General features: G+C 50.4%; 1 protein-coding gene across 1 annotated transcript in view; it reads left to right on the plus strand.

The window, feature by feature from the left end:
* Positions 1-13,447, plus strand: part of SFXN5 (sideroflexin 5) — a 132,951-nt gene that overhangs the window by 91,034 nt on the left and 28,470 nt on the right. The window lies entirely within an intron of this gene.

The following is a 13,447-nucleotide window of genomic DNA, read 5'->3' on the forward strand; positions in this document are numbered from 1 at the left end:
CTGCTCTGCCCAGCTACTCCCGTTCTGCTCAGGCTCTGGCTCAAGGTCAGGAGGTGGAGACCTCTCTTCACCAAGCTCCCCTGCTGCCCAAGAGAAAGGCCTGACACTCTGGGCATAGGACCCCTGGCTCCCACACCTGATTCCACTACTCCCACCCCTCTCCAGCCTCAGGACAGACCCCCATCAGCCCCTTCCCATGGGGACCTCGGTGACAGTCACTACAGGCCTCCCTGGGTGACCAGAGCCCATGCCTTGGGGCCTCACAGCTCTCCACGTCTCCCCATCAGGCCTCTGCACCCCACCTTTGTCCTCATTCTCTCTCGAGGACCTTCTAGCAGAGCGAGGCATCCCCCTTTACAGAGAATAGACAAATGCAAGCTTGCTATGAGTTACCCAGAGCTGGCAAAGCCCGGGCTGCCCAGGCTCTGGCCAGGGCTCCTTCAATTTCACCCAGCAACTCCCCTCACCCCTGCAGCCGAGTGGCTGAGGGATATGGTCCAGGGGCAGCCAGGGTCCTCAGCATCCCACCAGGGCCCCTCCACCCATCAGCCCCTGGTTTTCCAGCCAGGGTCACGTGCACGTGTGTGGGACTGGTGTGTGCGCATGCGTGTGTGCTGAGCCTACGGGGAAAGCTCCGAGGATGCTCCCTGCAGCCAATTCTCTCCCTCAAGGTGGTGTCAGAGCCTCCCTGTGCCCTGGTCTAGAACAGCAATCATGTGGGAAATCTCAGTTTCTATTTATACAGGGAGATGTTAGGCAAGACGGTGAGCCCAGGAGCATGTGTGCTGGCATTGGAATTGATTGGGGACTGGTAATTAATTTGTTTAGACCTTAATTAATTCTTCAGTTCTTTCTTATTTGTGGACTGTCACGCTTAATTGTGTTCCGGAGCTCGAGCTCGGAGCAGGCCCTCCATTAATTGACGTGTGGTTGCTGTGAGGTGGAAGTTAATGGTTTGGGGAGCTGGGCAAACAGCGTAATTAAAGGTCAGTCGAGGAGGCGTCGGAAAAATTACCCTCGCCCCCAGGTCCAGCCACCAGTCTCCAGGAGCAGACTCCATTCCAGGGGAAGGCAGGCTCCACAGAGTTTTTGTGTGTGGCCTTTGGGGTGGGATGGGAGGAGTGGCAGGCAGGAGGGAGTGACAGGTCCCAGGGCCATGATGAGGCACCAAGAAGAGGTGGACACTCGCCTCGTGAGGAATGGGCAGGGCAGGGGCTGGTGTCACCTGGATGCCAGCACGCCCATGTTCCCAGGCTCTGTGTATGGAGGGATGGGCAGGGTGGGATGCTCTGAGGTTGCCTGGTGGAATCCTCGTGGAGCAGGGGCCCAGCAGTGTTGTGTGCTACTCAAGAGCCCCATCTGGGCCTGAGCTCCCGGTGGGGGAGGCCTGGGCCTCAGCACCAGCTGACCCGACTCCTTGCACAGGGAATAACCCTCCTGCAGCCTCATCATCCCTTGGCTGGGAGTGACTTGGTCCTGTGCTGTCGGCAGCGGTCCCCTTATGTAAAATATAACAGCTTATTTCATCGCCATGCAGATGTCCCTGTGTTTTGCAGTGTGTCCACTCCGGGGGCGGGGGGGGGTGTGTGCCTGGGCAGCCTTTGGGAACGGTCTTCTGTTCGTTCATGCTTGCGTGCCCCACACCTGCCCCCCCCCCCGCCACCATGCTCCAGACCTGTACTGCTCTCCTCCTGGTGCTCACGCCACCCTGCTTCCTTCGTGGGTGGTGCCCTGGCAGTGTGCCTGAGCCCCACTAGTTCCCAGACCCGTGCTTTTTCCATCCCTCATCCCGTGGCTAGAAGGCAGCAGGGTGAGCCTGTGTCCACTGTGTCCTGGGCCTTGTGACTTACACTCCCTCTTTCCAGATCAGGGATAGTTAATGTGGCGTCTGCAGCCCTTGGGCTCAGGTCCTGGAAGCCCTTGAGTCACCTCCTGGCCGCTGGTCTTGCTCGCACTCCATGGCTCTGTGGCGAATCTCGTGACTGGCTCCCTGCCTCTCTCTGGGCTCCAGGCCTTTGTGTGTGGCCCTCCTTGAGTGGAGTACCGGCTACCTCAGTCCCACCCTCTGCCTCCTCTTGGCTGCCAGGCCATCATTTCCCATTTCAGACACCACCTCCTCCAGGAAGCCCTCCTTGGTTGACCCTGTCAGGGTTAGACCACAACACGTCGCGTGTGTCTGTGTCTATCCTGGAACTACCCATTATGTTTCCCAGTCGGCCTCCCTCCTCAGACTGTGAGTTTGCCAAGACAGGGACTGGATCTCATTCACCACCAACCTCACCCCCCTCTGTGCTCGGCCTGCAGCATTCAGTGTGGGTTTGTTCAGTGATCCAATGAAGGCTTTGGTAGAAAAGATTTGAAACTGGGTTCCGGAGAGTGAAACCCCACTGTGATGATGGTGATTGCATTCTATGGATCTTTGGACATTCATTCTGGTGGGTTTTTTAAATTATTTTTTGCTGTGAGCCACACGGGAAGTCCTTAAATTCTTTTTTGCATGTTCTATTATAGGAGTTTTCGCTGTGACAGTCATTCACTCAGTCAGCCGGCCTAGGGTGGATGAGCAGGTCATCCTGGGCAAATTCTTCAGCCTATCTGGGTTGGATCTGGATGGATAGGTGGGCCATGCTAGGTGCCAGAATCCAGGGCAGCCCTACAACTGGCCAGTGTGTGTCAAGCCCCAAGAGGACAGGGCCAGTGGGGCCGAGTCAACCAAAGGGACGTCTCCAGTGAGGGGTCCTGGGGCTCTGCCTTCAGTCTTATCCCCTTCATTGATCTTCTCACTGCCTTGGTCACTGGAAACCGATGGGTCACGTTCAAGGATCAGGGAGATCAACTTGGCAGTGACTATGAATTCATGGGCGAGAATGCCAGGATCCCAAATGATCTCACACGGTTTGATGTAGCGCCTGCTCTTTAGAAAAAGCAGCTGCATGAGCGTAGAGGCGCTGAGGCCTGATGTGGCTGGAGTGCTTGGGATAAAGATCCAGGGATTTTGTGGGCTGTTGGCTCGGAACTGGTCCACAGTGTGGCGTGTGTCTCTGATGAGGCTCCCTCCAGCTTGAGCTGCATTCTTAGAAATAGAGGGGTCAGAACAAAGGGGTCTGAGTAGTTCCGGAGCCCACACATCCCGACTAGCACGGGTAAGTGGAGCCAAGGAAGAGGAGCAGGATCGTTTGAAAACCTGAGAGTCTGTTCTTGGAATAAGCTGCCTGACCCCTGCATTAGGGAAGCATCCGCATGGCAGCCTGGTTCCACCTGAGAAGGGCACTTATGTGTGATCAAGGCACCCATTCTGGGCAGCTTGCCCAGGACCTGACATATAGTAGGTGCCCAGCGTACGCTTCTTGAACAAATGGCCTCTTCCTTTCGGCTCTCATCTGAAGGGGGAGGGGAAGGGCGGCTCGGAGCCTTGAATGTTAGCTGAGGGTTCAAGATTTTTCTCTTGCTTGATGGGGAACCATTGAAGAATCTCCGTCGAGGGAGCAGCTGTGATAAAAGGGCGCTCGGCAGAAAATGAGTGTATTAGCAGGAACCTTTGATTAGGAGATCCCAAACCTCAGAGTCCACCTACACCGAGATTTAGAGGCTGATCTTTCAATCCAGAAATTTCCCAGTCCTGAGTGTGGGACACTTCAATATGCATTGTGAAACTCTCCCCAAATTCTTGAGCTATTTAAAAGAAAAACTGTGCCATATAGCACTGCCTCTCAGGCAGAATGGTGAAGAATATCATGACATCCAGCAAATATTAGGGTGTGCAGCCCCCTCCATAACCATCACTCCTCTAAAGACAGATGGGACTCTGATCTCGTGCCATTTGAGTGTGTGCGTGTGTGTGTGTGTATAACAGGTCATTTCATGCATATCTGGCAGGTCTGGCAGGGCCATGAGAATTTGGCTATGGTAGTTGCCTCTGGGGAGGGGATGGAAGCTAAGGGTCAGTGGAAGGAGACTCACTTTTTTTTTTTTGTCTTTTTGCTATTTCTTGGGCCGCTCCTGCGGCATATGGAGGTTCCCAGGCTAGGCGTCCAGTCGGAGCTGTAGCCACCTGCCTACGCCAGAGCCACAGCAACGCGGGATCCGAGCCGCGTCTGCAACCTACACCACAGCTCACAGCAACGCCGGATCGTTAACCCACTGAGCAAGGGCAGGGACCGAGCCCGCAACCTCATGGTTCCTAGTCAGATTCGTTAACCACTGCGCCACGACGGGAACTCCGAGACTCACTTTTTATTATTTACCCTTTAACATGGTCTGGATTGTTTACTGTAGGCACTTGTTACCTACAAAATAAAAGAGAGAGAGAGAGAGGAAGCAGAGTCTGGAAAACTTTGTCCAGTGTCAGTCTGGAGGCAAGATGGGAGCTCAAGTCTCCTAGTTTCCACTAGAGTGTTTTCGTTTCAATAAAAATCATCCTAGGCTTTTCCACTGTGGCACAACGGGAGGGGCTGTCTCTGCAGCCCCAGGACACAGGTTCGATCCCCAGCCTAGCACAGTGGGTTAAGGATCCAGTGTTGCAGCAGCTGCAGTGGGGGTCACAAGTCTGGCTTGGATCTGATCCCTGGCCCAGGAACTCCATATGCTGCAGGTGTGGCCCTGAGAAGAAAAAAGAAAAAATTTCCAGATGTATTGAAGACCTAAATGTGTAAAGTAAAAGGCTAAAGGTGGCCAAAAGAGAAAAAAAAAAATTCAATTTTTTTCTGCTAATACATGATCCCTATGTAAGTCAAACAATTGCACTTCTCTCCCTAGAGATATGTTTGTATCTCTCCTTCCAAGTTCAAATAAACACCTAAAAGTGTAGAAATCTCTGCCTACTTATTGCAGCTCTATATCATATAACTATGCCTCTATAAATATCTATTTAATACAAATGAGATCAGATTGTGTATACTGTTTTTCACTTTTTAACCTCACAGTAAATTTGGGGTGTCTTTCCATGACAGCCCTAAAATTCCCACTTATCTTTGTAACAGCTACAATAATTCATTCCGTGGCTGCTTTTTAAAGATCATGAAAGATTATTTTTACACATGGACTACTGCAGAAACTAGAGAAATAAAAATGTGAGATGCACCCAAAGCCTTCTGTGCCCTCTGCCTTTCTGACTCTGGCTTCTTCCCTCTCTGGGGGAAGGCTGTTGACTTGTGTCCTCCGCATTTGTGTTTTTATATTGCATTATTTGTGCCTGTACCAAAACCTGGGCATCGTATTGTTTGTGTGTTCAATTTACTCTGTGTCGTACCATACATATCCTTTAAAACCTGCTCTTTGGAGTTCCCGTCGTGGCTCAGTGGTTAATGAATCCGACTAGGAACCATGAAGGTGCGTTCGATCCCTGGCCTTGCTCAGTGGGTTAAGGATCTGGTGTTGCCGTGACCTGTGGCGTAGGCTGGCAGCTACAGCCCTGATTCGACCCCTAGCCTGGGAATCTCCATATGCCACGGGAGTGGCCCAAGAAATGGCAAAAAAGACAAAAACAAACAAAAACAAAACAAAAAAACCCTGCTCTTTCTTTGTGGTTTTGAGGTTTCTCTGTGTTAATACGGACAATTTCATTTCAGCTGCTCTGGGCTGTGTAGCTCTTCCGCAGACTCACTGGGAACATCTAGGTTGTTCCCAGTTTCTTGCTGTCACACATCATCCTGCACCAGACAGCCTTGTACACATGTCCATGCTTAAGTAGGGCCTCTCCAGGCTAGAAGTTTTTAAACGAGTACCTGGGGAGCTTTAAAAAGACAGGCAGGCATCTGGGTTGTACCTCAGATTTGGTTTCAGCTGTGCAGGCGGTGTTGAGAGCCCCGGGTGTAGGGTCTGTACCTGGGTGTGGAAGGCCCGTGTCGGAAGGCGGGCCCATGGCTGCTCTTCTCCATGCTGCTGCTGCCACATGGGCACACTGGCTTTTACTCTGCCTGCATGGTTTGAATTTTTGCTTCCCTACGTCCTCTTCAGCATTTGGTCTTATCAATCTTTTAAACATTTTATGCATCTGAAAGGGTTTTTCTTATTTTAATTGGCATTTTTCCAATTCCCAGTATGGTTGAGAGTCTTTTCTTAACTTCATTGGCCATTTGGGTTTCCAAATAGGAGAGAGAGACAGGGACAGAGACAGAGAGAGGAGATCCTTTATAACACACACACACACACACACACATATGCACACACACACATACGTGTGTGTGCACACACACGCACAGATTCCAGATAGAAGTTCCTATTGTGGTTCAGAGGGTTAGGAATCCAACTAGTATCCGTGAGGATGTGGGTTCGATCCCTGGCCCTGCTCTGTGGGTTAAGGATCCAGCATTGCCCTGCACTGTGGTGTAGGTCGAAGAGGCATCTTGGATCTCGCATAGCTGTGCCTGTGGTGTAAGCCAGCAACTGCAGGTCCAATTTGACCCCTAGTCTGGGAGCTTCCATTTGTTGCAGGTACAGCCCCTAAAAAGCAAAAGGAATGAAGACCTAAATGTATAAAGTAAAAATGTTAAAGCTCCCAGAAGGAAACATAGAAGAGCACTGGAGTAGGGGTAGAATTTCTCAATGACACAAAAGTATATATCAGAGAGGAAAGAATTGCTTATTTACCAATACATATTTTGTTAAACTGTATGACAAGAGACACCATCAACAAAGTGCGAAAACAAGCCACACACTATTTGTAAACCATTAAACCAATGAAGATTAGTCTCCAAAACATATAAAGCACTCCTGCAGATGGATTTTTTTTCTTAGACTCAAAAATCTGTCTTTAACTATTAGTAAGTTCATGTTCATTGATTTTTAAAAATATTTAAAAATATTTCTTTTATGAATTTTTACTCGAATATTTTTCAATGATTTCAATTGTAACTTTTTCTTAATAATTGTTGCAACTTTTTCTTAATAATTGTTGCAGCTCTTTATGCATTTTGGGAATGTGTTTGGCTGAAAGTAATAGAAACCCTCAACTCAAACTGCCTTAAATAATAAAGGGATCTAGGAGTTCTCACTGTGACTCAGCAGGTGACGGACCTGATGTTGTCTCTGTGAGGATGCAGGTTTGATCCCTGGCCTCACTCAGTGGTTAAAGACGTTGCCACGAGCTGTGGTGTAGGTCCCAGATGTGACTCAGGATCCTGTGTTGCTGTGGCTGTGGTGTAGGTCGGCAGCTGCAGGTCCGATTCAACTCCCAGCCTGGGAATTTCCATATGCCGCAGGTGCAGCCGTTAAAAATAATAATAATAATAATAATAATAAAGGGATTTATTACTCTACCGAGGTCAAGTCTCCAGTGAAGCATCCAGGGCCATTCCGTCCATCTCTCTGCTCTGCCAGGGGCTTCGTCTTCAGCCTAGCTCCCCTCCTGGTTGTGAGATGGGAGCCGCAGTTCCAAACATCCTATCCAAACCCACCGCTGACCAGAGGACGAGAGGCTCTGTCTGCCAGCTCTTCTTAAATGGGAGGAGACCTTTCCCAGAAGTCCCCTGCAGACATCCCTCCCTGGCTAGGATGGCTTCCTAAATCAATCACTGGCAAGGGAGGGGGTGGTTGTTGCAACTAGTTTAGACGCATCTTTTGGGGGTAGAGTAGCTACTGGGAGTCAGTCACCATGACCCTCCATAGGTTAGTATTGGTAGCCCTTTGTCATATAATATATGTAAAATACATGTATTTTCCCAGTTTCCCCTTTCTTATAAGGAAAATAGATATCAAATGTTACGTTTCTCAGTTGTAAGAGGCCTTGGTTATTAGATGTAAGGGTACGTGTCATAGCCTTTCAGAAGAGGAGAGGACAATGTTTGATACGCATTTGAAGGAATCAACAAGCATTCACTACACATTCAATCCAAGTCGCTTTCTTCAGCACCGCAGAGTCCGAATCTCAGCCTTTTCACACTTTGCAATTCTCTTTGGACATCGACTGTTAAACATCACAGCCCCCGTTGCTTTTTTTGTCATTTCTTGGGCCGCTCCCGCGGCATATGGAGATTCCCAGGCTAGGGGTCTAATTGGAGCTGTAGCCACCGGCCTACGCCAGAGCCACAGCAACTCAGGATCCGAGCCGCGTCTGCAACCTACACCACAGCTCACGGCAACACCGGATCCAGATCGTTAACCCACTGAGCAAGGGCAGGGACTGAACCCGCAACCTCATGGTTCCTAGTCGGATTTGTTAACCACTGCGCCACGACGGGAACTCCCACCGTTGCTTTTTTGTAATTCCTGCCTCCTAATCTTGATCTCTTCAGCTTTATTTATTTATTTATTTATTTATCCGTTCTTAGGGCCACACTCACGGCATATGGAGGTTCCCAGGCTAGGGGTCCAATCGGAGCTGCAGCTGCCAGCCTACACCACAGCCACAGCAACATGGGATCCAAGTCGCGTCTGCCACCTATACCACAGCTCATGGCAATGCTGGATCCTTAACCCACTGAGTGGGGCTGGGGATCAAACCCACGTCCTCAGGGATACTAGTTGGGTTTGTTACTTCGGAGCCACAGCAGGAACTCCTTTTCAGCCCCTTTTAAATTGGCAGTATAATTTCCGAGCATGTACAAGATTATTGGGATTTTTTTTTTCCATTTCCCATTTTATTATACTTGTGATTTCATTTTTTTTCTTTACTTGAAGGAAAACATAGTCTTAAAGTTAATCAGCTTCTTTAGGAAGTTTCTCACCTATAGATGCCTATGTGTAAGACCCATGCTGGCTTTAAAATTTTTATGCTCTTCTTCAAGAAGTTTGACATTTTCTTTTCAATTTTTAGACAAGTAAAGTGCGATTACAGTTTCCTTGTACAAATGCAGGCAGTATAGAAAAATTTAGGGTAAACAAGTGGAAGTCCTTCAATAACCCCTACTTTCCAAATTTCGTTCTCCTTCCCAAGGGGATCACTTGATGAGGTGTGAACCTTCCAGAACCGTAGCCAAGGATTTATGCACACGCCTGTGGGTACATGTACCAGTTATAGGGTTTTACATGCAGCAGATCATCTTGTGTATACTCAGTAACTTTGTTCATATAAGTTTGTTTTGGCAATCTTCCCATATGAGTTCCCTAATGGTGGACATTTAGGTTGTTTCTAATTATTTGCTGTTACAAACAGTGCTATAATTACCATCCTTGTAAATGTCTCTTTGTGCATATGGGCAAGCATTTCTTTAGGGTAGCTATCTATGGTTTGGCAATTTCTGCTGCCTTTAATTGCATTGCCTGGTATCTGGCAGACGATTTTCTGCATGTACAATAACTTTTCATGTCCATGCTCCATTATAGTGTAAGTTTTAAAAAGATGTTTTAGGCAACAATTAGGAATCTAAGTTTAAGTTCAGATTCTGTGTGGATTGCTGTGAGCAGCTGAGGTGACACTGCATGAACAGAGAGCTACCTCTACACGTGGCTGAGTTTACCCAAGCACAGGCAGTTGTGATGGAGAGCAGGTAAGGTCCCCCCTGTCACATGCATTGTAAAACACATGATGATTTTTCTAATGCTATTTTTTAATTTATTTTTTATTTTTTCTAGGGCTTCATCTGTGGCATACAGAAGTTCCCAGGCTAGGGGTCACATCGGAGCTGGAGCTGCCAGCCTACACCACAGCCACAGCCACACTGGATCGGAGCCACATCTGCGACCTATGAGGCAGCTTGCAGCCATGGGGGATCCTCTACTCACTGAGTGAGGCCAGGGATCGAACCCCCTTCCTCATGGATACTAGTAGGGTTCTTAACCCGCTGAGCTACAACAGGAACTCCTATAATGTTAAAATATGAGTAACGGCCTCATAGAACACAGGCGTTGTGGGTTTGATTTTCCCTAGATGAGTAGCCCATTGCTCCACCCCCGTATCTGAATGCAAGTTGACACACAGCCACGTTAACACAAATCCATTTTCCCTGCAGAAGGGGGTGTTTCTGGACCATTAACTCCACTGATCTGTGTGCCTGTTCTTGTGCTAGTTTAGGGGGCAGGCTCCCCTGGAGTCTTCTTTTTGAGAACTTTCTTGCACATTTGTCTTTCTGTCTGCTGCTCTCTCTTCCTCCCCACCCTGTACCTCTCACACGGGCACTTCATTAGCTGTTCACCATCTGCATGATTTTGCATCATGATGGGTCTGATGTGAGAACATCTGCAGCAGCCAAGAGCATGTTTTCCTCAGGACTTGACATTAAACTTACCATCAGCACGAACCTCTCTCTCTCTCTCTCTCCCCACCTCCCTCCCACTCCCTCTCTCTCTTTCATCCACTGACATCTTCCAGCATCGCTGCTCCAACATCAGTTATGCCTGAATCTTGAATGGTGTCAATCTGAGTTGAAAATGTGCCAGCTTTCTTAACATGATCACTAACAGACTGCTTAATTAACCTGCTGATACTGTCAATAATAGATCTTGGGGGTGTGCTAGAAAGGAGACCCATAGCCCATGGTCTCTCTCTCTCTCTCCCCTTCTCTCTTTGCTTAGTCTCTCAGCATCTGTGTCGCTGGAATGGGACTTTCCAGGAGGGTTTGAAAGGAAAATGGCAGAACTGAAAGTTCTGGAAGAGATCGTGGAGATGAAATCACTTTCAGAGGCTGCATTCTCATTTCGCAAAGGCAGAGATAGCTAGTAAGCAGTGCATATAGCAAGTGCTCAATAAACGGATAGCCATTGTATGTAGTCAACAGGAGTGGTTACAGAGTGTGCGCCATCTGAGTAGGCAGTGAGAACTTTGGGTGTTCCGAGGGAGGAGCCTGGGGTCCCCATCATTCAGAGGTGGCTCGCGGGGTCTTCTTTGCCTTTTTTCCATCCCGGTAGCTTAGATGAGAGGGGAACATTGTCATCCCCAAATGCGTCCCAGAGGATAGGGAGGCTGGGTTTTCACTTCCTTTCATGCTTTGTCCTCTTTCGTCTTGAGTGGTTTTTATGTTTGAACCAAAGGCCTGCTCTGTCCTGCTGAGCAGCCAAATTGCATGTTCAGAAGTTTCAGAGAGCAGGTGAGATGCCACCATGAGCCTGGGGCAGCTCCATCACCTCCAGAACAATGCTCTCTCTTGTCTTTATCTGTCTGTCTGTCTGTCTGTCTGTCTCTCTCTCTCACACACACACACACACCACACAAGTGCGCGAGCGCACAATCGGCTAGCCATGTCTCAGCTTCCCTGACTTCCCTCTACCTAGCCAGTGCCTTGAGATCCTGGGGAGACCCTAAGTGCCGCCGTTCCTTTTACACCAGGCAAAGCCAGGCAGGGGGTGGGCGTGGGGGGCGCAGAGTTTGAAGAATGAGCTGGAGACTTCTGGCTTTAAGCAGTTGCATCATCCCTGGACCACATTCCTGTGGCCTTGCCTTTCTGGAACAGTGGTGGTTGTGGTAGATGCCCTTCAGGGCAGAAAACCACCAGCAACCTCTCTGATGGTTTTGTCCAGTCTCCTGGGTGCCAGAGGGCCAGGCAGTCCCAGGGGTGTGAAGGATGCAGTACATGCCTAATACCACTAGAGGGCGAGTCACCAACACACAGGCCAGCTGCCCCTGCCCAAGGCCACTCTGGGGCCCTTCTGGGCCTTGAGCCCTAGGGGACCCTGGTCCTGTCAGGAGCTTACCTCTGAGAGTGAGGAAGGGGAGGTGCAGAGCCAGGATCGGAACCCAAGCCCGGCTGGTCTGAAACCTAGGCTTGAATTTGTTCTTCCTTTACCTCAGATTATATAGTCTCTGGATGTGTATAAGGGCAAGGGTTTTTCAAGGTCACCACTACTGACATGTTGGGCTAGTAATTCTTGGTTGTGGGGGTTGTCCTCTGCACTGTAGGCTGTTCGGCAGTGTCTCTGGTCTCTACCCACGAGATGCCAGTAGCAACCCCCACCCCCAGGTTGTGATCATCAAATCTGTCTCCAAACATTGCCAAATGTCTCATAAAATCGGCCCCGGTTGAGAACCTCTGTTTAAGGCAGGAGAGTGTGCCTGCTGTGGAGACAGGAGGGACCGATGCCGAAAAGGTCTGCCCATGGTTCCCACTGTGACTGAGTGTCGTGTAGAAACACGAGAGCTACTCAGAGACGGCATATGTGCTGTAAATACATTTTGAAGCTGTATTTGGTCTCCTGCTTTCCTCCTCCAAAGACTGCAGAGCATCTTGGTCCTTCCCTCTGTTTATTCCACCTCCCCACTTTATTGAAACCGGAGATCAAGGCTCAGAGACCCCCGGGGCCTCAAGCTGGCCCTCACCTGCTGAACCCCGCCCCCAGCTGCAAGCGCCCTGGCCCACGCTGCTCCCCCGTGTTGGCCTGAGCACCAGGAGCATCTGCGGTCCTCCGCCCACTCCACCTGCCCACTAGGCCCTGCCGCCCTCCAGCTCCCCAAACCCTGGGGCCCCCCCTCCACTGGAGGGAGTGGGGAAGCAGCAGGTGTTGATGCTAATCAGCGTTCACAGCCCAGAACTGCAGTCGCTCCCAGGCTCACACACTCCCCAAAATTAAACACTCATTATACAAAATTAATTGACATTAATTAGCAAAAATTAAAACTTTAAACACAGCAAGGCGCTTTTGGGGGAGGAGTGAAGCAGGCGGGCTCCACATTTGTCACCCCCCACTCCCCACCCCTCCAACCACCCCCAAGTCCCCCGGCTTCCATCCTGGAGCTGGGCGGTGGGGTTCAGGTGAGGTCAGCCTCCAGCCGGTCAGCCTCCAGCCCGAGGCCAGGGCCCAGCCCCGTGAATTCCAGACAAGGGGAGCTGAAGGAGGCTCCCTGTGCTAGTCACCAATGGATGGGTGGCCCCCCAAACCCTGGCATTCAGTGCTCAGCTAAGGAGCCAGGAGCTCTCCTCCCAGCGCAGGTCCCCAGGGTCTCAGCTGCGATGGGGAGGCATGGCCAAAGGAGGAAACCTGTCATCTGAGCCGTGCCTGACCGCCCACCCCCAAAACTGTCCTGGGTCCCCAAAGGAGTAGGCACTGTAGCCTTTCAGCTCTGTCCCACTTTGTGACCTCAGATAAGTCCCCCACCCCCTCCCTGAGCCTCCCTTTTCCATCCATATGATGAGGGGGCGGTGCTGGGTGAGCATTGAGGTTCCTGCCGGCTCTGGCACCTGCTGTCAGGGAAGCAGATCTCTGGGAACTTGATTTACTCTGAGGAGCGAGGGGCTCAGTGTGGGGGAGGGGGGCTGGCATTTTAAGAGGATGCCCGGAAAGGCAGCCTGAGGGACTGAGCTGCTGCTGGTGAAGCCTCAGGCACCAGTGGGAGATGTGACTTCAGGCCAGAGAGCCCCACCCCTCCAGCCACCAGCACATGGGATCCCCTTTGGCTGCCTGCGGGGCCTGCCCTGAGGACAGAAAAGCAGCCTGGATAAGCGGCTGTGCTCTAAGCCCTGACCAGTTTCCCCTTCCTCCCTTACCCCAGTTATATGCCCTTCTGCTCCCCAGGTGCCCCAAGGCCCCCAGATCCCTCACCAAGCTGAGAGGCAGCAGAACCACACTTTCTCCTGCTGTT

This window comes from Sus scrofa, chromosome 3, assembly GCF_000003025.6.
Source record: "Sus scrofa isolate TJ Tabasco breed Duroc chromosome 3, Sscrofa11.1, whole genome shotgun sequence".
Taxonomy (NCBI): Eukaryota; Metazoa; Chordata; class Mammalia; order Artiodactyla; family Suidae; genus Sus; species Sus scrofa.